Consider the following 26,342-nt stretch of genomic DNA (forward strand, 5'->3'; position numbering starts at 1 on the left):
ATGTTCACTAATAAAATTAACCAAGGAGGTGAAAGACCTGTGCTCTGAAAACCATAAAACACTGATGAAGGAAACTGAAAATGATACATGGAAAGACATCCCATGTTCTTGGGTTGGAGAATTAATATTGTTAAAATGTCCATACTACCCAAAGCACTCTACAGATTTAATTCAACCCCTATCAAAATACCCATGGCATTTTTCACAGAACTAGAACAAATAATCCTAAAATTTATATGGAATCCCCAAAGACCCTGTATTGCCAAAGTAATCTTGAGAAAAACTAACAAAGCTGGAGGCATCACCCTCCCTGACTTCAGACTATATTACAAAGTTATAGTAATCAAAACAGCATGGTACTGGCACAAAAACAGACTCATAGAGCAACAGAGCAGAATAGAGAGGCCAGAAATAAGCCCACACATATATGGTCAACTAATCTATTTCAAAGGAGGCAAGAATATACAATGGAGAAGACAGTCTCGTCAATAAGTGGTGCTGTGAAAACTGGACAGCTACAAGTAAAATAATGAAATTAGAACATTTTCTCACACCATATACAAAAATAAACTCAAACTGGATTAAAGACCTAAACGTAAGACTAGAAACCATAAGACTCCTAGAATAGGACAAAGGCAGAACACTCTTTGACATAAACTGTAGCATTATTATTTTGGATCTGCCTCCTAAGGCAAAAGAAACAGAAGCAAAAATAAAGAAATGGGACCTAATTAAAGTCTATTAAAGGGAAATAATAGAAGTGGACTGGGGTCAGGGGAAAGCTTTTGCACAGGGCTTCCCTGGTGGCACAGTGGTTGAGAGTCCGCCTGCCGATGCAGGGGATGTGGGTTCGTGCCCCAGTCCGGGAGGATCCTGCATGCCATGGAGCGGCTGGGCCCATGAGCCATGGCCGCTGGGCCTGCACGTCCAGAGCCTGTGCTCCGCAATGGGAGAGGCCACAGCAGTGAGAGGCCCACGTACCACAAAAAAAAAAAAAAAAAAAAGCTTTTGCACAGTTAAGGAAATCATCAACAAAATAAAAAGACAACCTATGGAATGATAGAAAATGTTTGCAAATGATATGACCAATAAGGGATTAATATTCAAAATATATAAATAGTTCATATAACTCAATTTTTTAAAAGGCCCCAAATAAAAAATGGGCAGAAGACTTTAATAGACAGTTTTCCAAAGAGGATACACAGATGGCCAACAGGCACAAAAAAAGATGTTCAACATCGCTAATCATCAGAGAAATGCAAATCAATACCACAATGCGATATCACCTCACACCTGTCAAAATGGCTATCATCAAAAAGTCTACAAACAACAAATGGTGAAGATGTAAAGGAAACCCTAGTACACTATTGGTGGGAATATAAATTGGTGTAGCCACCATGGAAAACAGTATGGTAACTCCTCAAAAACCTAAAAACAGGACCATCATTTGATATGATCAAGCAATTCCACTCCTGAGTATATATCTGAAGAAAATGAAAACACTAATTTAAAAAGATAGATGCATTCCAAAATTCAGAACAGCATAATTTATAATAGCCAAGATATGGAAGCAACCTACATGTTCATCAACTGATTATGGATAAAGAAGATGTGGGGGCTTCCCTGGTGGCACAGTGGTTGACAGTCCGCCTGCTGATGCAGGAGACACGGGTTCGTGCCCTGGTCCGGGAAGATCCCATATGCCACGGAGCGGCTGGGCCTGTGAGCCATGGCCACTGAGCCTGCGTGTCCGGAGCCTGTGCTCCGCAATGGGAGAGGCCACAACAGTGAGAGGCCTGCGTACCGCAAAAAAAAAAAAAAAAGATGTGTTATATATAGATATACAATGGAATATTACTAAGCCATAAACAAAGAATTAAATTCTGCTATTTGCAACAATGTGGATGGACCTAGAGGGTATTATGCTTAGTGAAATAAGAGAGAGAAAGAAAAATACTCTATATTATCACTTACATGTGGAATCTAATAAATAAATGAACGTATACAACAAAAGAGAAACAGACTCACAGATACAGAGAACAAAATAGTGATTACCAGTGGGAAGAGGAAAGGGGGCAGTGGCAAAATAGGGGTGTGGAATTGAGAGATACAATCTACTCTGTATAAAATAACCAACAAGGTCCTATTGTACAGTACAGGGAAATATAGCCATTATCTTGTAATAACTTTAAATGCAGTATAATCTATAAAAAATTGAACCACTATGTTGTACACCTGAAACTAATATAATATTGTAAATCAACTATACTTCAATTTTAAAAAAAGCCGGGGGGGAATTGCCAGCTCTGTAGAATGTCATGTCACTGACTGTGGTCCTGAAACATCATGAGCTATGAGAACATAGCTTTTTCTCTTAATCCTGGGTTCAGAAATGGCTCCTCTTCAACCTTTCCCTGGACTTCTGAACCAGGTGATAAAGTATATGATGGAGGGAAATAATAGAAGTGGACTGGGGTCAGGGGAAAGAAGATGGGAGAAATAGAGAGGAATGGGCAGAGGTTATTGGAGAGGAATAACCACTAAGAGCGCTGGGGAGAGGATTTGTTTTGATGTCATTTCCATATATCCAAAGCAACCAAAAAAAGAATCGACAGCTAACCACGTAGCTGTCATAATTCACTTTTAACAATCCTATCATGTTTCTGACAGTTGCAATTTTATTTTTGCTTTGAGAAAGTGTATGTGTTTTGGGGGGACACATTTGACCACCTTTCCACCCCTCATACTCTTCCTTAATATTATGTTTGTGTATAGAAGAGATTGTCCAAAGATCATGAGTCATAACATCCAACTTCTAACCAGGTGCATCATACGCTGTGTATAATTTTGAAGATATCACCTCCTCTCTAGGATCCCTGGTTCTTCAAAAGGAATTGGTGCTTACTGAGCTACTGCAATGTGCCAGAAATTGTGCCAGATATTGGGGATACAAAGCAGGAAAGACATTCTCTGCTCCCAAGGTACTCAAAGTTTGAGTGGGGAGATAGATGCACAAACAAATAATTTCAGAATGGCTTGACCTGCTTCTCTCCCCTCCTTATTTGAAGGTCTGTAAAAGGCACCATGCTGACATGAAAGCATGAGGGAAAGGGACCTAATTCAACTTCAGGAAGTTAGGGGATGCCCCACTTATTCGACTTTGCTAGAATGTGCAGGGAGTATGGAGGAGAGAATGCTATTGCATAGACATATAGAGTCTATCTTGAGTGACCTTGTGTGTTGAAGAGTTTTGATGTATCCTTTCAGCAATGGGGAGCCACAGCATGATTGTGAGGAGGGCATGACTTGAACAGTTTGAGGTTTCAGAAAGATCGTGCTGATCATGATCTTTTCAGAAAGACCTTATGTAGGATGGTTTGCAATGACTGTAGTTGTAGAACCAAGGAGAATAACATAAAAGCTGTTGCCCTAGTTACAACACAGAGCTGAGTCCTGTAGGATGGAATATCTAGGCACCCAAAAGAAGCCAGATGGCAAAACTATGACCCTAAGTTGGGAGCAAATAGGGGAAACCACTTACCCTAGGCTACAGTCAGTGTTCCCACTTCTAGAGCCTCTGGGTTCTTTGGGACATCCGGGGGACAGAAGACCATGTCCAAACATTCCTACTTTATATGGGTACAGGGGAAGAAGAAGGGCGAATGCCTGATATTTCAACAGTCTGGTCATCCTTGGCATTATGCACGGACTGATGGGGGGAACTGGAGGAAGTATCTGAGCAGCTAGACATGGGTCCTCTTCATATCTCCAAGTGGAGGAAGGTGGTGGGGTGGCTGCTGACATTCTGCCTCAAAAACATACATACAGTATCATTCAGCCATAAAAAGCAATGACATACTGATATACACTACAACGGGAAAACTTCAAAAACATGCTAAGTGATAGCAGACAAACATAAAAGGTCACCTATTATATGATTCCATTTATATGCAATATCCAGACTAGGTAAATCCATAAAGAAAGAAGAGGCAGAAAGCAGGTTAGTGTCTGCCAGGGGCTGGAGGAGAGGTGGAAACAGAGAGTAACTGCTTAATGGGTATAGAGCTTCCTTTGGAATGATTAAAATGTTTTGGAACTAGATAGAAGTGGTGGTTGCACAACACTGTGGATGCCACTGAATTGTTCACTTTAAAATGGTTAATATTATGTTATGTGAATTTCACCTCAATTAAACACACACACACACGCACTGCAGCGTCATGAGCCTCAGAACAGATATTGGACTATGATGCCAACCTGGGTTTGACTCTTAGCTCTGCCAGTTTCTAGCAGGTCCAGCTGTGAGAGCTCAGGCTGGTCACTTAACTCCTAAGATGCTCAGCTCCCCATTTGAGTAGTAACCTGCCTCATATGGCAGCAGTGAGGAGTCACTGAAACAACACATGTAAAGTCCATTTCACTGTGACACATGACACGCTTTAAATAAATCCTTAAGATTAATGTCTGTACTCTTCACACACACAACCCCAAATTTATTCAACTACTTTTAACTCTCAAGTACGTTTTAGGATACACCTGATTTAGTTGAGCGGAAGCCTTCTTTGCTTTCCTTGGTGGAATAAGTTTTGCCAAGAACAGAGATTTTCACAAAGCAGAGAATATGGTCATAATTAAAAAGAAATGTGGGCGGAGATCACCTTCCTCCCCACAGATACATCAGAAATACATCTACACGTGGAACAACTCCTACAGAACACCTACTGAACGCTGGCAGAAGACCTCAGACCTCCCAAAAGGCACGAAACTCCCCACGTACCTGGGTAGGGCAAAAGAAAAAAGAAAAATCAGAGACAAAAGAATAGAGACGGGACCTGCACCAGTGGGACGGAGCCGTGAAGGAGGAAAGGTTTCCACACACTAGGAAGCCCCTTCGCAGGCAGAGACTGCGGGTGGCGAAGCGGGGGAGCTTCGCAGCCGCGGAGGACAGGACAGCAACACGGGTGTGGAGGGAACAGCGGAGAGATTCCCGCACAGAGAATCGGTGCCGACCGGCACTCACTAGCCTGAGAGGCTTGTCTGCTCACCCGCCGGGGCGGGCAGGGCTGGGAGCTAAGGCTCAGGCTTCAGTTGGAGCCCCGTGAGAAGACTGGTGGCGTGAACACAGCCTGAAGGAGTTAGTGCACCAGGGCTAGCCGGGAGGGAGTCCGGAGAAAAGTCTGGAACTGCCGAAGAGGCAAGAGACTTTTCCTTCCCTCTTTGTTTCCTGGTGCGCGAGGAGAGGGGATTAAGAGCGCTGCTTAAAGGAGCTCCAGAGATGGGCGCGAGCCGCGGCTAATAGCGCGGACCCAAGAGACGGGCAAGAGATGCTAAGGCTGCTGCTGCCGCCACTAAGAAGCCTGTGTGCGAGCACAGACCACTATCCACACCTCCTTTCCGGGGAGCCTGTGCAGCCCGCCACTGCCAGGGTCCCGGGATCCAGGGACAACTCAACCAGGAGAACGCATGGCGCGCCTCAGGCTGGCGCAACGTCCCGCCAGCCTCTGCCGCTGCAGGCTCGGCCTGCATCGTGCCCCTCCCTCACCCGGCCTGAGTGAGCCAGAGCCCCCAAATCAGCGGATCCTTTAACCCCGTCCTGTCTGAGCGAAGAACAGACGCCCTTTGGCGACCTACACGCAGAGGCAGGGCCAAATCCAAAACTGAGCCCCAGGAGTTGTGTGAATAAAGAAGAGAAAGGGAAATCTCTCCCAGCAGCCTCAGGAGCAGTGGATTAAATCTCCACAATCAACTTGATGTACCCTGCCTCTGTGGAATACCTGAATAGACAACGAATCAGCCCAAATTGAGGAGGTGGACTTTGAGAGCAAGATTTATTATTTTTTCCCCTTTTCCTCTTTTTGTGAGTGTGTATGTGTATGCTTCTGTGTGAGATTTTGTCTGTATAGCTTTGCTTTCACCATTTGTCCTAGGGTTCTATCCGTCCGTGTTTTTTTTGTTTTTCTTTACTTAAAACAATTTCTTTCTTAATAATTCTTTTTTATTTTAATAACTTTATTTTATTTTACCATATTTTATTTTCTTTTATCCTCTTTCTTTCTACTTTTTCTCCCTTTTATTCTGAGCCGTGTGGATGAAAGGCTCTTGGTGCTGCAGCCAGGAGTCAGTGCTGTGCCTCTGAGGCGGGAGAGCCAACTTCAGGACACTGGTCCACAAGAGACCTCCCAGCTCTACATAATATCAAATGGCGAAAATCTCCCAGAGATCTCTATCTCAACACCAACACCCAGCTTCACACAACGACCAGCTAGCTACAGTGCTGGACACCCTATGCCAAACAACTAGCAAGACAGGAACACAACCCCACCCATTAGCAGAGAGGCTGCCTAAAATCATAATAAGTCCACAGACACCCCAAAACACACCACCAGACGTGGACCTGCCCACCAGAAAGACAAGATCCAGCCTCATCCACCAGAATACAGGCACTAGTCCCCTCCACCAGGAAGCCTACACAACCCACTGAACCAACTTTAGCCACTGAGGACAGACACCAAAAACAACGGAACTACGAACCTCCAGGCTGCAAAAAGGAGACCCCCAAACACAGTAAGATAAGCAAAATGAGAAGACACAAAAACACACAGCAAATGAAGGAGCAAGATAAAAACCCACCAGACCTAACTAATGAAGAGGAAATAGGCAGTTTACCTGAAAAACAATTCAGAATAATGATAGTAAAGATGATCCAAAATCTTGGAAATAGAATAGAGAAAATGCAAGAAACATTTAACAAGGACCTAGAAGAACTAAAGATGAAACAAGCAACGATGAACAACACAATAAATGAAATTTAAAATACTCCAGAAGGGATCAATAGCCGAATAACTGAGGCAGAAGAATGGATAAGTGACCTGGAAGATAGCGGAAATAACTACTGCAGAGAAGAATAAAGAAAAAAGAATGAAAAGAATTGAGGACAGTCTCAGAGACCTCTGGGACAACATTAAATGCACCAACATTAGAATTATAGGGGTTCCAGAAGAAGAAGAGAAAAAGAAAGGGACTGAGAAAATATTTGAAGAGATTATAGTTGAAAACTTCCCTCATATGGGAAAGGAAATAGTTAATCAAGTCCAGGAAGCACAGAGAGTCCCATACAGGATAAATCCAAAGAGAAACATGCCAAGACACGTATTAATCAAACTGTCAAAAATTAAATACAAAGAAAACATATTAAAAGCCGCAAGGGAAAAACAACAAATAACACACAAGGGAATCCCCATAAGGTTAACAGCTGATCTTTCAGCAGAAACTCTGCAAGCCAGAAGGGACTGGCAGGAAATATTTAAAGTGATGAAGGAGAAAAACCTACAACCAAGATTACTCTACCCAGCAAGGATCTCATTCAGATTTGATGGAGAAATTAAAACCTTTACAGACAAGCAAAAGCTGAGAGTTCAGCACCACCAAACCAGCTTTATAACAAATGCTAAAGGATCTTCTCTAGTCAAGAAACACAAGAGAAGGAAAAGAACTACAATAACAAACCCAAAACAATTAAGAAAATGGGAATAGGAACATACATATCAATAATTATCTTAAATGTAAATGGATTAAATGCTCCCACCAAAAGACACAGACTGGCTGAATGGATACAAAAACAACACCCATATATATGCTGTCTACAAGGAACCCACTTCAGACATAGAGATACATACAGACTGAAAATGAGGGGATGGAAAAAGATATTCCATGCAAATGGAAACCAAAAGAAAGCTGGAGTAGCAATTCTCATACCAAACAAAACAGACTTTAAAATAAAGACTATTAGAAGAAACAAAGAAGGACACTACATAATGATCAAGGGATTGATCCAACAAAAAGATATAACAATTGTAAATACTTACGCACCCAACATAGAAGCACCTCAATACATAAGGCAAATACTAACAGCCATAAAAGGGGAAATCGACAGTAACACATTCATAGTAGGGGACTTTAACACCCCACTGTCACCAATGGACAGATCATCCAAAATGAAAATAAATAAGGAAACACAAGCTTTAAATGATACATTAAACAAGATGGACTTAATTGATATTTATAGGACGTTCCATCCAAAAAAACAGAATACACATTTTTCTCAAGTGCTCATGGAACGTTCTCCAGGATAGATTATATCTTGGGTCACAAATCAAGCCTTGGTAAAATTAAGAAAACTGAAATTGTATCAAGTATCTTTTCACACCACAACACTATGAGACTAGATATCAATTACAGGAAAAAATCTGTAAAAAATACAAACACATGGAGGCTAAACAATACACTACTTAATAACAAAGTGATCACTGAAGAAATCAAAGAGGAAATCAAAAAATACCTAGAAACAAATGACAATGGAGACACGACGACCCAAAACCTATGGGATGCAGCAAAAGCACTTCTAAGAGGGAAGTTTATAGCAATAAAATCCTACCTTAAGAAACAGGAAACATCTCGAATAAACAACCTAATCTTGCACCTAAAGCAATTAGAGAAAGAAGAACAAAAAAAACCCCAAAGTTAGCAGAAGGAAAGAAATCATAAAGATCAGATCAGAAATAAATGAAAAAGAAATGAAGGAAACGATAGCAAAGATCAATAAAACTAAAAGCTGGTTCTTTGAGAAGATAAACAAAATTGATAAGCCATTAGCCAGACTCATCAAGAAAAAAAGGGAGAAGACTCAAATCAATAGAATTAGAAATGAAAAAGGAGAAGTAACAACTGACACTGCAGAAATACAAAAGATCATGAGAGATTACTACAAGCAACTCTATGCCAATAAAATGGACAACCTGGAAGAAATGGACAAATTCTTAGAAATGCACAACCTGCCAAGACTGAATCAGGAAGAAATAGAAAATATGAACAGACCAATCACAAGCACTGAAATTGAAACTGTGACTAAAAATCTTCCAACAAACAAAAGCCCAGGTCCAGATGGCTTCACAGGCGAATTCTATCAAACATGTAGAGAAGAGCTAACACCTATCCTTCTCAAACTCTTCCAAAATATAGCAGAGTGAGGAACACTCCCAAACTCATTCTATGAGGCCACCATCACCCTGATACCAAAACCAGACAAGTATGTCACAAAGAAAGAAAACTACAGGCCAATATCACTGATGAACATAGATGCAAAAATTCTCAACAAAATACTAGCAAACAGAATCCAACAGCACATGAAGAGGATCATACACCATGATCAAGTGGGGTTTATTCCAGGAATGCAAGGATTCTTCAATATACGCAAATCAATCGTGATACACCATATTAACAAATTGAAGGAGAAAAATCATATGGTTATCTCAATAGATGTGGAGAAAGCTTTCGACAAAATTCAACACCCATTTCAGATAAAAACCCTCCAGAAAGTAGGAATAGAGGGAACTTTCCTCAACATAATAAAGGCCATATATGACATATCCACAGACAACATAGTCCTCAATGGTGAAAAACTGAAAGCAATTCCACTAAGATCAGGAACAAGACAAGGTTGCCCACTCTCACCACTCTTATTCAACATAGTTTAGGAAGTTTTAGCCACAGCAATCAGAGAAGAAAAGGAAATACAAGGAATCCAAATCAGAAAAGAAGAAGTAAAGCTGTCACTGTTTGCAGATGACATGATACTATACATAGAGAATCCTAAAGATGCTACCAGAAAACTACTAGAGCTAATCAATGAATTTGGTAAAGTAGCAGGATACAAAATTAATGCACAGAAATCTCTGGCATTCCTATACACTAATGATGAAAAATCTGAAAGTGAAATCAAGAAAACACTCCCATTTACCACTGCAACAAAAAGAATAAAATATCTAGGAATAAACCTACCTAAGGAGACAAAAGACCTGTATGCAGAAAATTAGAAGACACTGATGAAAGAAATTAAAGATGATACAGGTAGGTGGAGAGATATACCATGTTCTTGGATTGGAAGAATCAACATTGTGAAAATGACTCTACTACCCAAAGCAATCTACAGATTCAATGCAATCCCTATCAAACTACCAATGGCATTTTTCACAGAACTAGAATAAAAAATTTCACAATTTGTATGGAAACACAAAAGACCCCAAATAGCCAAAGCAATCTTGAGAATGAAAAACGGAGCTGGAGGAATCAGGCTCCCTGACTTCAGACTATACTACAAAGCTACAGTAATGAAGACAGTATGGTACTGGCACAAAAACAGAAATATAGACCAATGGAACAGGATAGAAAGCCCAGGGATAAACCCACACACATATGGTCACCTTACCTTTGATAAAGGAGGCAGGAATGTATAGTGGAGAAAGGACAGACGCTTCAATAAGTGGTGCAGGGAAAACTGGACAGGTACATGTGAAAGTATGAAATTAGAACACTCCCTAACACCATACACAAAAATAAGCTCAAAATGGATTAAAGACCTAAACGTAAGGCCAGAAACTATCAAACTCTTAGAGGAAAACATAGGCAGAATACTCTATGACATAAATCACAGCAAGATCCTTTTTAACCCACCTCCTAGAGAAATGGAAATAAAAACAAAAACAAATGGGACCTAATGAAACTTCAAAGCTTTTGCACAGCAAAGGAAACCATAAACAAGACCAAAAGACAACCCTCAGAATGGGAGAAAATATTTGCAAATGAAGCAACTGACAAAGGATTAATCTCCAAAATTTACAAGAATTTTATGCAGCTCAATAACAAAAAAAGAAAAAACCCAATCCAAAAATGGGCAGAAGACCTAAATAGACATTTCTCCAAAGAAGATATACAGAGTGCCAACAAACACATGAAAAAATGTTCAACATCATTAATCATTAGAGAAATACAAATCGAAACTACAATGAGATATCATCTCATACCGGTCAGAATGGCCATCATCAAAAAATCTGAAACAATAAATGCTGGAGAGGGTGTGGAGAAAAGGGAACACTCTTGCACTACTGGTGGGAATGTGAATTGGTACAGCCACTATAGAGAACAGTATGGAGGTTCCTTAAAAAACTACAAATAGAATTACCATATGACCCAGCAATCCCCTACTGGGCATATACCCTGAGAAAACCATAATTCAAAAATAGTCATGTACCAAAATGTTCATTGCAGCTCTATTTACAATAGCCAGGAGATGGAAACAACCTACGTGTCCATCATCGGATGAATGGATAAAGAAGATGTGGCACATATATAAAATGGAATATTACTTAGCCATAAAAAGAAACGAAATTGAGTTATTTGTAGTGAGGTGGATGGACCTAGAGTCTGTCATACAGAGTGAAGTAAGTCAGAAAGAGAAAGCCAAATACCGTATGCTAACACATATATATGGAATCTAAGGGGAAAAAAATGTCACGAAGAACCTAAGGGTAAGACAGGAATAAAGACAGAGACCTACTAGAGAATGGACTTGAGGATATGGGGATGGGGAAGGGTAAACTGTGACAAAGTGAGAGAGTGGCGTGGACATATATACACTACCAAATGTAAAATAGATAGCTAGTGGGAAGCAGCCACATAGCACAGGGAGATCAACTTGGTGCTTTATGACCACCTAGAGAGGTGGGATAGGGAGGGAGGAAGGGAGGGAGATGCAAGAGGGAAGAGATATGGGAACATATGTATATGTATAACTGATTCACTTTGTTATAAAGCAGAAACTAACACACCATTGTAAAAAAAAAAAAAAAGAATACAATTACTTTTAATTTAAAAAAAATTAAAAAAAATAAAATGAGTTCCTGGCTTCAAGGAGCTCACAGTCTGTCTAGTGGCAGAGCTAGAGGCATAAATAAGTAATGATAATGCAGTGTGACGAATGAAACAATGAGAGGAGTGAGGCAGCCGGGAGGGTGTGTTTGCAGTGCATCTTCCCTGACCAGGGGAATTGGTGGGGTAACTGGGAGAGCATATTCCAGGCAAAGAAAAGGACATGAACAATGGTACAGAGAAGCAGAGTACGGTGTGTACAGGTAGAGCATAAAGTTCAAGATGGGGATCAGAGCAAGCTGAGGCTGGACACGTGGGCAGGAGCCAGACCAGGGAGAGATAATTTGAGCCTGATTCCTGACCAGCCCTTATTTCTCTGTTTAAATAAGATCCTTACCTTTAGTCATCAAAGCACTCATCACTCATTTAATAGAATTACTAGGTCCACCCTAGATCATATTGACCCAAACTGCACTGAAGAGAAGTTCCATGCTTCACAAGACCACAGGTATCTCTGAACCAGCTAATCTACAAAGGCTGCAACAATACAGTTTCCCTACCAGCCTTTTGGTCCCAGCCATGGACGAGCAGACAGAAGTGACAGCTCCCGTCTGGATCTATGTGCCTTCAAGTGAGTGTAATTCAGTGCTGGAGCCAAAGCCGATGACATGCATTAGTTATTACTGTAAGACAGCAATTCGGTGATAAAATACAATATTGTCACCTTCAATATGTACTAAAAGTGATTTACCAGAGCTCATAGGGAACAACTTAGACGACTATCTGATTACAATACACGGGATAAATCACCCTCATCTGAGGGTTAAATTACCCCATCTGACAACTCTAGATCAATTTGACAGTTAAAATCAGGGTCCCCATCTTCCCTCCCCAACTTACAGAGTTTGTCCTGGTTCACATGGGTGAAAAATCAGAACAGCAGATAGACCCTCTCCTTTTTCCTTCCATAGCAATTTCCCATCCTTCATGCAGGGTCCAACTGAAGCTCTGTTAAGTCATCTCTAAAAAAACTAACGCACTCACAGGGTATCAGCCTTCATGGTAAATATCTGTAGCTCAAAGGCAGCACTCTGTCAGACAGTAAGGTCTAAAATGAATGTTTCCACAAGAGATAGTCTTCAAATATGGCTGCTGTGATGGTTAATTTTATGTGTCAACTGGGCTAAGGGATGCCCCGATAGCTGGTGAAACGTCATTTCTGGGTGTGTCTATGACGGTGTTTCCAGAAGAGATTAACATTTGATTCAGTAGACTGAGTTAAGAAAACCCACTGTGGGTGGGCCTCATTCAATCCACTGAGGGCCCGGATACAACAAAAAGGGCAAACACACTCTCTCTGCTTGAGCTGAGACCTCCATCGTCTCCTGCCCTTCGTCTAGGGCTTTCAGGCTCAGATCAGGACTTACACCATCAGCCCTACCCCACCTCATCCCCAATTCTCAGGGCTTCAGGCTCAGACTGAATTACACCACCAGCTTTCCTGGTTCTCCAGCTTGTATATATTCTTATTGGTTCTATTTCTCTGGAGAACCCTGACTAATACAGCTGCCAATAATTCCTTCTCTTCCAACACACACGTCTCTCTGCCCAATAAGACTTGGAGTCTGATTCCCCTCCCTCTTGAATCTGGAGTGGCCATGTATTTGCTTTATCTATAGAAGTGACAGTCTGCTAACTCTGGGCCTAACATTTAAAAAGGCAGGGTGCTTCAGTTTGGGGACTCTTGGAGTCCAGCTGCCATATAAGAAGCTTGAGCTAGACTACTGATGATAAGAAGCATGTGAATGAGGACCATAGGCCTTCCTGAACATCCCTTCTTGGAGCTCAGCTAAGCTCCCAGCTAAATGCAACCACATGACAGACCAGGCTGACATGATGTGCAACATGACTGGGTGGTTCACCCAGTCAACCCATAAAACCATGCTAAATAATAAATCATTGTTGTTTCAAGCCAAAAAAAAAAAAAAAAAGAAAAGAAATGTGAACTCTAACTCTGTATCTGTACTCTATAAGCTACAGTTACCCCAGTTCAGGCTCACAGCAAATATCACTAAGTGATCATAATCCTCTATCCTGGAGGTGGCCTCAGAATCCTTCTAACACAGCATTCTAGGAAGGTGATCAGGTGATTAGTGGTGGGATGCAAGATGACACCAATCTGCCATCTCTTTCTACTGTAATTGCTTCCTCTCAGAGAAGTACATGTGACCGTGAAATCTTAGTGCAGCTAAGTGTATTTGGTTCTTGAAGTCCTCAATAAAGGCCAGCAAATCATTGATAATTACAAAAGTATCCCTCTTTTACTATTGGGCAGTAGGCTTGGGAGGAGGAATTTAACATAAACCCTTAACATTTGAGACATATTAAAAAAACAGAAACAAAAATAAAACATGGAAAGGGAAGAAAGGAAGGAAGGAAAGAAAGAAAAGAAAGAATGAAAATACACTATGGCTTTATGGTGTAATACTAATACTTGAGGTTGTGATGAAACTGTATGTATTAAAGGATTTTACATTTATCCTCGCTGGCAGACATTGTTAACCCACAGCTTAGGGATCAGAGGCCTGGAGAGATCAAATGACTTAAGGTCATGTAACCACCAAGTCATGGGCTACATTAGTTCCCTAGGGCTACTGTAACTAAGCACCACAAACTGATATTTATTCTCTCACAGCTCTGGAGACTGGAAGTCTGAGATCAACACTTAAGATGAGTAGAGCCATGTTCCCTCTGAAGGTGCTAGAGAAGGATCTATTCAGGCCTCTTTCCTACCTTCTAGTAGTTCCTTGGCTTGTGGTGGCATAACTCCAATCTTCACATGATGTTCTCTCTGGGTGTGTTTGTATCCAAATTTCATCTTTTTATAAAGACACCAGTTATCCTGGATTAGGGGTCCACGCTACTGCAGCATGATCTCATCTTAACTAATTATAGGTGCAATGGCCCTATTTCCAAATAAGGTCACATTCTGAGATACTGAGGCTTGGGACGTCAACATACAAAGTTTTAGGGGTACGATTCAACCCATATCATGGGGTGATCAAGGCCAGACTTTCTGTACACGTGTGAGGAGCACTGCTTGAGCATAAGGGTTTAAGTTTTGGGCCTCCCTTAAAGGCAAGAATTCTCACTATTCACTAAAATATAGCCTTTTAAATAAAATTTTTCTTTCAAAAAAACATCCAATAGTCCTTCACATCAAAAATCAATTATGGGATTTTTTCCCCCACTCATAAACCTGGTATGATAGCTATATCATACACCTGATGACCTTAGGAAGTTCCAAATTAAAATACTGAGAGGTCACCAGAAGCCACACACATACCCAAAAGGAGATGAAAGACCAAGAGAATCTATAATGATTTATTATATTTGAAAACACTGTTATAAATCTTGAATACACTTAAAAAAAAGAGTCCCTCCCATCAGGAAGCTTGCACAAGCCTCTTAGATAGCCTCATCCACCAGAGGGGCAGACAGCAGAAGCAAGAAGAACTACAATTCTCCAGCCTGTGGAAGAAAAACCACATTCACAGAAAGAGAGACAAAATGAAAAGGCAGAGGACTATGTATCAGATGAAGGAACAAGATAAAACCCCAGAAGAACAACTAAATGAAGTGGAGAAAGCTTCCAGAAAAAGAATTCAGAATAATGATAGTGAAGATGATCCAGGACCTCGGAAAAAGAATGGAGGCAAAGATCAAGAAGACGTAAGAAATGTTTAACAAAGACATAGAAGAATTAAAGAACAAACACCTAGAAGAATTAAAGAACAAACAAACAGAGATAAACATTACAATAACTGAAATGAAAACTACACTAGAAGGAATCAATAGCAGAATAACTGAGGCAGAAGAACGGATAAGTGACCTGGAAGACAGAATGGTGGAATGCACTGCCGTGGAACAGAATAAAGAAAAAAGAATGAAAAGAAATGAAGACAGCCTAAGAAACCTCTAGGACAATATTAAATGCACCAACATTCGCATTATAGGGGTCCCAGAAGGGGAAGAGAGAGAGAAAGGACCAGAGAAAATATTTGAAGAGATTATAGTCAAAAACTTCCCTAACATGGGAAAGGAAATAGCCACCCAAGTCCAGGAAGTGCACAGAGTCCCAGGCAGGATAAACCCATGAAGAAACACACTGAGACACACAGCAATCAAATTGACAAAAATTACAAAGAAAAATTATTGAAAGCAACAAGGGAAAAATGACACATAACATACAAGGGAACTCCCAGAAGGTTAACAGCTGATTTCTCAGCAGAAACTCTACAGGCCAGAAGAGAGTGGCACAATATATTTAAAGTGATTAAAGGGAAGAATCTACAACCAAGATTGCTCTACCCGGCAAGGATCTCATTCAGATTCGACGGAGAAATCAAAAGTTTTACAGACAAGCAAAAGCTAAGAGAATTCAGCACCACCAAAGCAGCTCTACGACAAATGTTAAAGGAACTTCTCTAAGTCAGAAACACAAGAGAAGAAAAGGACCTACAAAAACAAACCCATAACAATTAAGACAATGGTGATAGGAACATACATATTGATAATTACCTTAAACGTAAATGGATTAAATGCTCCAACCAAAAGACACTGGCTCACTGAATGGATACAAAAACAAGACCCATATATATGTTGTCTACAAGAGACCCACTTCAGACCCAGGGACACATACAGACTGAAAGTGAGGGCATGGAAAAAGATATTCCATGTAAATGGAAACCAAAAGAAAGCTGGAGTAGCAATACTCATATCAGACAAAATAGACTTTAAAATAAAGACTGTTATGAGAGACAAGGAAGGACACTACATAATGATCAAGGGATCAATCTAAGATGATATAACAATTATAAATATGTATGTACCCAACACAGGAGCACCTCAATACATAAGGCAACTGCTAACAGCTATAAAAGAGGAAATCGACATTAACACAACAATATTGGGGGACTTTAACACTTCACTTACACCAATGGACAGATCATCAGACAGAAAATTAATAAGGAAACACAAGCTTTAAATGACACAATAGACCAGATAGATTTAATTGATATTTATAGGACATTCCATCCAAAGACAGCAGATTACACTTTCTTCTCAAGTGCACAGAAAACATTCTCCAGGATAGATCACATCTAGGGTCACAAAAAAGCCTCGGTAAATTTAAGAAAACTGAAATCATTTCAAGCATCTTTTCCGACCACAATGCTATGAGATTAGAAATCAATTACAGGGGGAAAAACCATAAAAAAACACAAACACATGGAGGCTAAACAATATGTTACTAAATAACCAAGATATCACTGAAGAAACCACGGAGGAAATCAAAAAATACCTAGAGACAAATGACAACGAAAACACGACAATCCAAAACCTATGGGATGCAGCAAAAGCAGTTCTAAGAGGGAAGTTTATAGCAATACAATCCTACCTCAAGAAACAAGAAAAATCTGAAATAAACAATCTAAACTTACACCTAAAGAAATTAGAGAAAGAAGAACAAACAAAACCCAAAGTTGGTAGAAGAAAAGAAATCATAAAGATCAGAGCAAAAATAAATGAAATAGAAACAAAGAAAACAGTAGCAAAGATCAATAAAACTAAAAACTGGTTCTTTGAGAAGATAAACAAAATTGATAAAACTTTAGCCAGATTCATCAGGAAAAAGAGGGAGAGGACTCAAATCAATAAAATTAGAAATGAAAAAGGAGAACTTACAATGGACACCACAGAAATACAAAGCATCATAAGAGACTACTACAAGCAACTCTATGCCAATAAAATGGACAACCTGGAAGAAATGGACAAATTCTTAGAAAGGTATAACCTTCTAAGACTGAACCAGGAAGAAACAGAAAATATGAACAGACCAATCACAAGTAATGAAATTGAAACTGTGATTAAAAATCTTCCAACAAACAAAAGTCCAGGACCAGATGGCTTCACAGGTGAATTCTATCAAACATTTAGCGAAGAGCTAACACCCATCCTTCTCAAACTCTTCCAAAAAACTGCAGAGGAAGGAACACTCCCAAACTCATTCTACGAAGCCACCATCACCCTGATACCAAAACCAGACAGAGATACTACAATAAAGAAAATTACAGGGCTTCCCTGGTGGCTCAGTGGTTGAGAGTCTGCCTGCCGATGCAGGGGATGCGGGTTCGTGCCCCGGTCCAGGAAGATTCCACGTGCCGCAGAGCGGCTGGGCCCATGAGCCATGGCCGCTGAGCCTGCGCGTCCGGAGCCTGTGCTCCGCAACGGGAGAGGCCACAACAGTGAGAGGCCCGCGTACCGCAAAAAAAAAAAAAAAAAGGAAGTTACAGACCAATATCACTGATGAATATAGATGCAAAAATCGTCAACAAAATACTAGCAAACCGAATCCAACAACACATTAAAAGGTTCATACACCATGATCTACTGGGATTCATCCCAGGGATGCAAGCATTCTTCAATATACGCAAATCAATCCACGTGATATACCATATTAACAAATTGAAGAATAAAAACCATATGATCATCTCAATAGATGCAGAAAAATCTTTTGACAAAATTCAACACCCATTTATGATAAAAACTCTCCAGAAAGTGGGCATAGAGGGAACATACCTCAACATAATAAATGCCATATATGACAAACCCACAGCCAACATCGTTCTCAATGGTGAAAAACTGAAACCATTTCCTTTAAGATCAAGAACAAGACAAGGTTACCCACTCTCACTGCTGTTATTCAACATAGTTTTGGAAGTTTTAGCCACAGCAATCAGAGAAGAAAAAGAAATTAAAGGAATACAAACTGGAAAAGAAGAAGTAAAACTGTCACTGTTTGCAGATGATATGATACTGTACATAGAGAATCCTAGAGATGCCACCAGAAAACTACTAGAGCTAATCAATGAATTTGGTAAAGTAGCAGGATACAAAATAATGCACAGAAATCACTTGCATTCCTATACACTAACAACGAAAGATCAGAAAGAGAAATTAAGGAAACACTCCCATTCACCACTGTAACAAAAAGAATAAAATACCTAGAAATAAACCTACCTAAAGAGGTAAAAGACCTTTATTCAGAAAACTATACGACACTGATGAAAGAAACCAAAGATAACACAAACAGATGGAGAGATATACCATGTTCCTGGATTGGAAGAATCAATACTGTGAAAATGACTGTATTACCCAAAGCAATCTACAGATTCAATGCAATCCCTATCAAACTACAAGTTTTTACAGAACTAGGACAAAAAATCTTAAAATTTTTATGGAGACAGAAAAGACTCCAAAGAGCCAAAGTGGTCTTGAGGGAAAAAAAAGGAGCTGGATGAATCAGACTCCCTGACTTCAGACTATACTACAAAGCTACAGTCATCAAGACAATATGGTACTGGCACAAAAACAGAAATATAGATCAATGGAACAGGATAGAAAGACCAGAGATAAACCCATATACCTATGGTCAACTAATCTATGACAAAGGAGGCAAGGATATACAATGGAGGAAAGACAGTCTCTTCAATAAGTGGTGCTGGGAAACCTGGACAGCTACATGTAAAAGAATGAAATTAGAACACTCCCTAACACCATACACACAAAAAAATTCAAAATGTTTTAGAGACCTAAATGTAAGACCGGACACTATAAAACTCTTAGAGGAAAACATAGGAAGAACACTCTTTGACATAAATCACAGCAAGATCTTTTTTGACCCACCTCCTAGAGTAATGGAAATAAAAACAAAAATATACAAATGGGACCTAATGAAACGTAAAGGTTTTTAACAGCAAAGGAAACTACAAACAAGATGAAAATACAACCCTCAGAATGGGAGAAAATATTTGCAAACAAATCAATGGACAAAGATTAATCTCCAAAATACATAAACAGCTCATGCAGCTCAATATTAAAAAAACAAACAACCCAATAAAAAAATGGGCAGAAGACCTAAATAGACATTTCTCCAAAGAAGGCATACAGATGGCCAAGAAGCACATGAAAAGCTGCTCAAGATCACTAATTATTAGAGAAACGCGAATCAAAACTACCCTGAGTTATCAACTCACACCAGTTAGAATGGGCATCATCAGAAAATCTACAAACAACAAATGCTGGAGAGGGTGTGAAGAAAAGGGAACCCTCTTGTACTGTTGGTGGAAATATAAATTGATACAGCCACTATGGAGAACAGTATGGAGATTCCTTAAAAAACTAAAAATAGAATTACCATATGATCCAGCAATCCCACTACTGGGCATATATCCAGAGAAAACCATAATTCAAAAGACACATGCACCCCATTGTTCAATGCAGCACTATTTACAATAGCCAGGTCATGGAAGCAACCTAAATACCCATCAACAGACGAATGGATAAAGAAGATGTGGTACATATATACGATGGAATTTTACTCAGCCATAAAAAGGAATGAAATTGGGTAATTTGTAGAGACGTGGATGGATCTAGAGACTGTCATACAGAGTGAAGTAAGTCAGAAAGAGAAAAACAAATACCATATGTTAACACATATATGTGGAATCTAGAAAAACGGCACAGATGAACAGGTTTGCAAGGCAGAAAAAGAGACACAGATGTAGAGAACAAACCTATGGACACCAAGTGGGGGAAAGTGGCAGGGGTGTGTGTGGTGGGATGAATTGGGAGATTGGGATTAATATATATACACTAATATGTATAAAATAGATAACTATTAAGAACCTGCTGTATAAAAAATAAAATTCAAAAATTTAAAAATTCAAAAAAAAAAAGCAGTCTTTTCCTCCTTAGTGCCAAAGGGTGATGTCTGTTATTTTTAACCCTGACAGAAATTATCAGTGGGTTGGAAGAATGTAGTACTATGACATGAGCCTTCATTTCCATTTTTAATTAAAATTCTTACTGACTCTGAGCCAGATGTGCTTTGTCACCAGAGCCTGTGGAAGCTCCACAGTGGAAACTACAGTGGCCTGGGAATGGAGGAGCAGGCAGGAATCTGGGGCTTAGCATCAAATCAAAAGAACATCACAGCCCTTGGGAGAAGACCAGGAGGCGTGTGAACCTGGCCACTCCATGCTCATACCTTGTCCTTAATTTCCTCATCTCTCTCAGGCAACAGGTCAGCCTTGGTGGGGGATCATGACTGCCTTTCCTCAAGATCCACCTCTGTTTTGACTCATCACCCCATAGAACCCCCTGGCTCTGCTTCCTGACTCCCTCATCTCTTGACGTCAGCACTATTCTAAGTTACAATATTCATCATGATCACTCATATTTGCTGAGCTCTCAGTCTGTATCTCACTTAATTCTTACAACACTCTATAAAGGAGCATGATTCCAGACTGCTACCTGTCTACAGACTCTCCATTGCCGTAGGGATAGGGCTCTGGTACTGACCTGGGCCTGCAGCTGCCCTGTCCAAAGACTGCATTTCTCAGCTTCTTTTGTAGCTAGGTGTGGCCACGTGACAAACTGCAGCTAACAATATACTGTATGAAACTGCCAGAAAGTCTTCTTAGAGAAAGGAAACTTTCATTTTCCTCTCCTTCCATCTGCCCATAAATGTTGGAGCTACAGCAGCCATCTTGGCCCATGAGGTGCCCTTGGGAATGGAAACAACACTTAATGGGGCAGCACGAGGGCAGGAGTCTGGGTGGTTGCCACATACCCTGCCAGACCAGCAGTACATGCATGGTTTGACTCCCAGCTTACTTCATGTGAGAGGAAATAAAAATCTATCCTGTTTAAGCCACTGTTATTTGGGATTTTCTATCACAGCAGACCTGATCTTAATTCCAAGTGGTTAAGAATTAGTACTTCCATTTTACAGACTGAGGCTCAGAGAGGTTAAATAACTTGTTCAAGGTGAAAAATGTCGGTGGCAGTGGTAGAATACAACCTGACTTCAGATCCTGTGCTCTTAATCTCCCCAACATGTGTTCTCTGAAAAGACCTTTTCCCATGCTGAAGACAGTGGAGTCATGGTTAACTCGTCCCTCTCTGTAGCACCTGTCTCCTCCCATAGTTAGCTGCCATGCTCTGTGGGTTCTGCTGCCCGGGGTCTTGGCAGCCATCTCCTGCCCCAGTGCTCCCTCCTTACCAAGAAAGGTGTGGCCAGCAGACAGCAGAGACAGAGGCCTCAGCCTAGACAAGATTTGCGCTGGGATGCGGGGAGAGCCAGGGCTGTCTGCACTTCTGTTTGACTCCTGCTGGGGGTGGTCTCTAGGCTGAGCTTGAGGGGCTCTGCTGTTGCCCTTGAGAAGGGAGCCGAGGAGTGTGTGTGTGTGTGTGTGTGTGTCCGTGTCCTGAGCTGTGAAAGTCAGTGAGCTGAAATCTAAATAAAGAGAAGCTGGACAGGAGATTGAAATATTCCAGAGGTGTTGACACGTTCAGGAGGTCATTGACACTTTCTTTTTTTTCCAAACAAAAGGTGTCACACTTTATTACTGAACCTACTAGTGCAAAGGCAAAGAAACAAAGAGAAAAATAATAGCCTCCTGACAAATGTCCAACTGTCCAGATAGTGGTGATGTTTTCAGCTTGATGGGGTAAGACGTTGGTGGCCTTAGCATCACCGCGTGTGCCATCTCATGTGTGATTCCTTACAGACCCAGCTTGGTTCTTCTCCAATATCTCCTCTTAGAGTTACACCTGACTTTAAAACCAGTTTTTCCATGTGAATCCACTAGGGAATGGAATGGGACGATTCTGCCTTTGTTTCTTGGCCAAGAACTGCTTGATCCTGAAAGTCTTGTGAGAAGAACAGAGTCAACCGCATACCCCACGATGGCAGGGAAAGGGAGGGAGCCAGTGACACTTTCAAAAAAGGAGTTTCAGGATAGTGGTATGGCCAAATGCAAAGAATGATAAAAATAACAGCTACTGTTGGCTGAGCGTGAATATATATGAAGCAAGTCTTCTAGTGTTCAAATCCCAGCTCCAGTCCTTAATAGCTGTGGTCTTGGGACTCTTGGACTCTTTCAACCTCAATTTCTGTAAAGTGGGGATATTAGAACTACCTCATAGGACTGTGAGGATTAAGCCAATTGTGTGACGTGCAGAGAACAGAGCCTGGCATGAGTAAGAGTTACATATGTTAGTTATTATTTTCTGCCAGGTTCTACATACACATTATATAATTTAATCCTTATAGTAACCCTCTGAGATGGGTATTCTCAGCCCCAATTTGACAATTGAAAAGCAAAGGTCAGAGAGGTTAAATACTTCCCCCCAGGTTACAGAGCTATTAAGTGACACAGCTGGATCGCACACACTGCTCTTCCACAGCTGCCTCTTCTTGATGATAAGCCAGGCAGCACACGGGGAGGGGCTGAGGGGGAACAGGCTGTGGATGGATGTGTGAGCCACACCCCCATCTCCCCACCCCCAGCCCACACACACCAGGTGCGTGGACATACAGACAGCGCAGAGCTCACCACCACTTGTTTATTTCAACTGCAGATTCTTTTTGATTTACATTATGAAATTCAAGTAAGATTTTTTTTAAAAGAAGAAAGAAAGAAAAGCCATTATGGAATAAATGGTACAAACAGTACATTCTAACCTTATCTAAAAGTCACCTAACATCAAAAAATCTACCAACAATAAATGGTGGAGAAGGTGTAAAGGGAACCCTCCAACACTGTTGATGGGAATGTAAATTGGTACAGCCACTATGGAGAACAGTAAGGAGGTTCCTTAAAAAACTAAAAATAGAGCCACTATATGACCCAGCAATCCCACTCCTGGGCATATATCTGGAGAAAACCATAATTTGAAAGGATGCATGCACCCCGATGTTCACTGCAGCACTATTTACAATAGCCAGGACATGGAAGCAACCTAAATGTCCATCAACAAAGGAATGGATAAAGAAGATGTGGTACAAATATACAATGGAATATTACTCAGCCATAAAAAGGAACAAAATAATGCCATTTGCAGCAACATGGATGGACCTAGAGATTGTCATACAGAGTGAGGTAAGAAAGAGAAAGACAAATATCATATAATATCGCTTATATGTGGAATTTAGAAAAATGGTGCAGATGAACTTATCTGCAAAGCAGAAATAGAGTCACAGATGTAGAAAATAAACTTGTGGTTACCAAAGGGGGAAGGGGGGAATGGGATGAACTGGGAGATTGGGATTGACATATATACACTACCTTATATAAAATGGATAACTAATGAGAACCTACTGTATAGCACAGGAAACTCTACTCAGTGCTCTGTGGTGACCTAAATGGGAAGGGAATCTGAAAAAAGAGGGGATATATATATATATATATATATATATATATATATATATATATATATATATATATATATATATATATATAACTAACTCACTTTGCTGTATAGCAGAAGCTAACACAACATTGTAAAGCAACTACACTCCAATAAAAATTAATAAAAATAAAAGTCACCTAACATAATGTGCCTCAAGGACTAATATGAAATCTATGACATATGCTACAGACCTGGTTTCTTACAAGATGTAAACTCAGCATTTGGTGCGAAATAAACAGAATATGCTGGCTAGAGTCTGGAGCACCTATTTATTATGCATTTTGCTTATTTTGGATGAAGCTAAACCTGTCATTGCCACGGTTCCCAGGACAACATATTCCAGGTATGTGTGGATACTGTACCGTGTTTCAAACCTCAAGCCATACTGAGTCACTTCTTGGTTTATACCATGAGAGAAGCAGATTTTATCAGCTGAGTTTGTAAGTGGAGTACAAGTGAGATCAAATCAGGCCCTCGGTGTCTTTAGATGATCTATTAGGTAATCTAAATTAGATGCTCTTCAGGGAGATATAACCTTGAAACACACAGCTTTATTTGTTCTCCTCATAAAGGGAAAAAAATCCCAATTTTTCAAAATGAGAAAGAAGTTGGGTTGCATTTATAAGTATATTGATCAATGTATGTTTAGAGGTGAGAGGAGAATTGGGGTTTTTTTAAATTAGAATTTTTTTTTAGCTTCTCCATGAGTTTTTATTAATTCACCAATTCCCTATAGCTCAAGAGATGCTAATTAATTCAAGAAACCGTAATAGCTAATCATTGGCTAAATAAATCTAAAATGGAGAGAGTCTGTCACTGGAGATACCACTGCTCATTTTAATTAAAATTACCAATTTGTGAAGTAACGTAAATAAAGGTTACTGTACCCTTCTACTCAGGAAGTATTAACACTGTGCATGGCCACCTGAGAATCCATGAGGACTTAAAAAGCCAAGAATACTTGTAGAATCTTATCAATTTCTGAGTTAGAATATTTATCATTCCAAGCGTGTTGTTCATTGACATTATAAACCTATGTGGAATTACGCTGCCTTGAAACACAAAACGGAGAATGGCAAAGGACTGAGAATTGTTGCCTTGAAGGGAATACACTCAATGTCAAGGAATCAACCACCCCAAAATGATTACTTTTAAACATTCAGGCCTACAGGAAAGCAGATGTTCCAGGTCTGAGTTTCAATTTTTAAGGGATAAATTTATGCAAATGCCCATTTGTTTTAGTACTTTAGTAGCTAGGGTGATCTCACCTTGTTAACATTCAGTGCAACTGCTTATAGCCATTCTAATGTCATTTGCAGGGATAGGAAAGGTCGCCTCAACATTTCATGACTAAATGGCAGGGCTCGACCATGATGCTCACCCTAGGAAGTAGACACACCTGCACACTTAGCTGCTCAAGCCAGCCAACCCTGGAAAGCAGTGTGTGCGTGGGCAACCATATAGTTCAAGTCATCACTGAGCCCAAAGCTGAGCAGCCATAGTGCTCTTGATGGATTTGCCCTTGACGAAGAGAAATCCATCTTTATTGTCTCACTAGTCAGCTCAAGAGCCATTGATGAAGTCCTAAATCTAATTCTTAATAAAACCCCAAACGTTTTAGAGGCAAAATGAAAAAGCAGAGTTCACAGATACCTTTTGGCCAAAGGTTGGGAAACTATTTTTGTTTTTTAGTCCAAAGACCTGAAATTAGTTTGAACTGAAAAAAGAAGTGACATCCTTTAGGACCAAGGTGAAGCTGCCGAAGGAAAATTGTTATCTTATCAAAAGGCTACTTCTGAACGGAGCCTCCCGACGGATACAGAAGTCTGGCTGGGACTTGAACCAGATAAACTTGTTATGCAAATAGCTTTAGCCAAAGGGGAAAGGGCTGATAATGAAATTGCCACAAAGCCAACCACACATTACAGAGGTGACACAAAACATCAAGCAGCGACCTACCATATGCATAAAAAGCAGTGCAGAATTTACGTGAGCATCATGTTTAATTTATCAAAACTAAGCTGTCAGGAGTCATGCTTTGACAAATGCATAACTAACACATATAAATGAGTCAATTATCACTAACGACCACAGGTTCAAAACCAAACAGGCTGATGTTTCCTTTCTCTTTTTTTAACCCTCAAAATAGGTTTACTAATAGGATTTCGGACCTTAAAATCTCTCCTCCTGTCTCTAAATAAAGAAGGCTGGAAACACGTCTAAAAAACACTAAGCCATAGCCTGGTACTTACATCCTGCCTCTGCTCTCACCCATGCACTTATTTCTCTTCTCTCTCTCTCTCCCTCTCTCTCTCTCTCTC

The 26,342-nt window shown here is 40.3% G+C and overlaps 1 protein-coding gene and 1 pseudogene across 2 annotated transcripts in view; both read right to left on the bottom strand.

Moving 5' to 3' along the window:
• The window catches only part of MYO3B (myosin IIIB), a gene marked incomplete at both ends in the record, with an annotated part of 382,969 nt that overhangs the window by 248,802 nt on the left and 107,825 nt on the right, over window positions 1-26,342 (bottom strand). The window lies entirely within an intron of this gene.
• On the bottom strand, window positions 22,332-22,485 carry LOC309824879 (large ribosomal subunit protein eL39-like; annotated as a pseudogene). The gene has a single exon. The product of its transcript is annotated as a large ribosomal subunit protein eL39-like (transcript).

Source organism: Grampus griseus (genome assembly GCF_964374135.1).
Source record: "Grampus griseus genome assembly, chromosome: 7".
Taxonomy (NCBI): domain Eukaryota; kingdom Metazoa; phylum Chordata; class Mammalia; order Artiodactyla; family Delphinidae; genus Grampus; species Grampus griseus.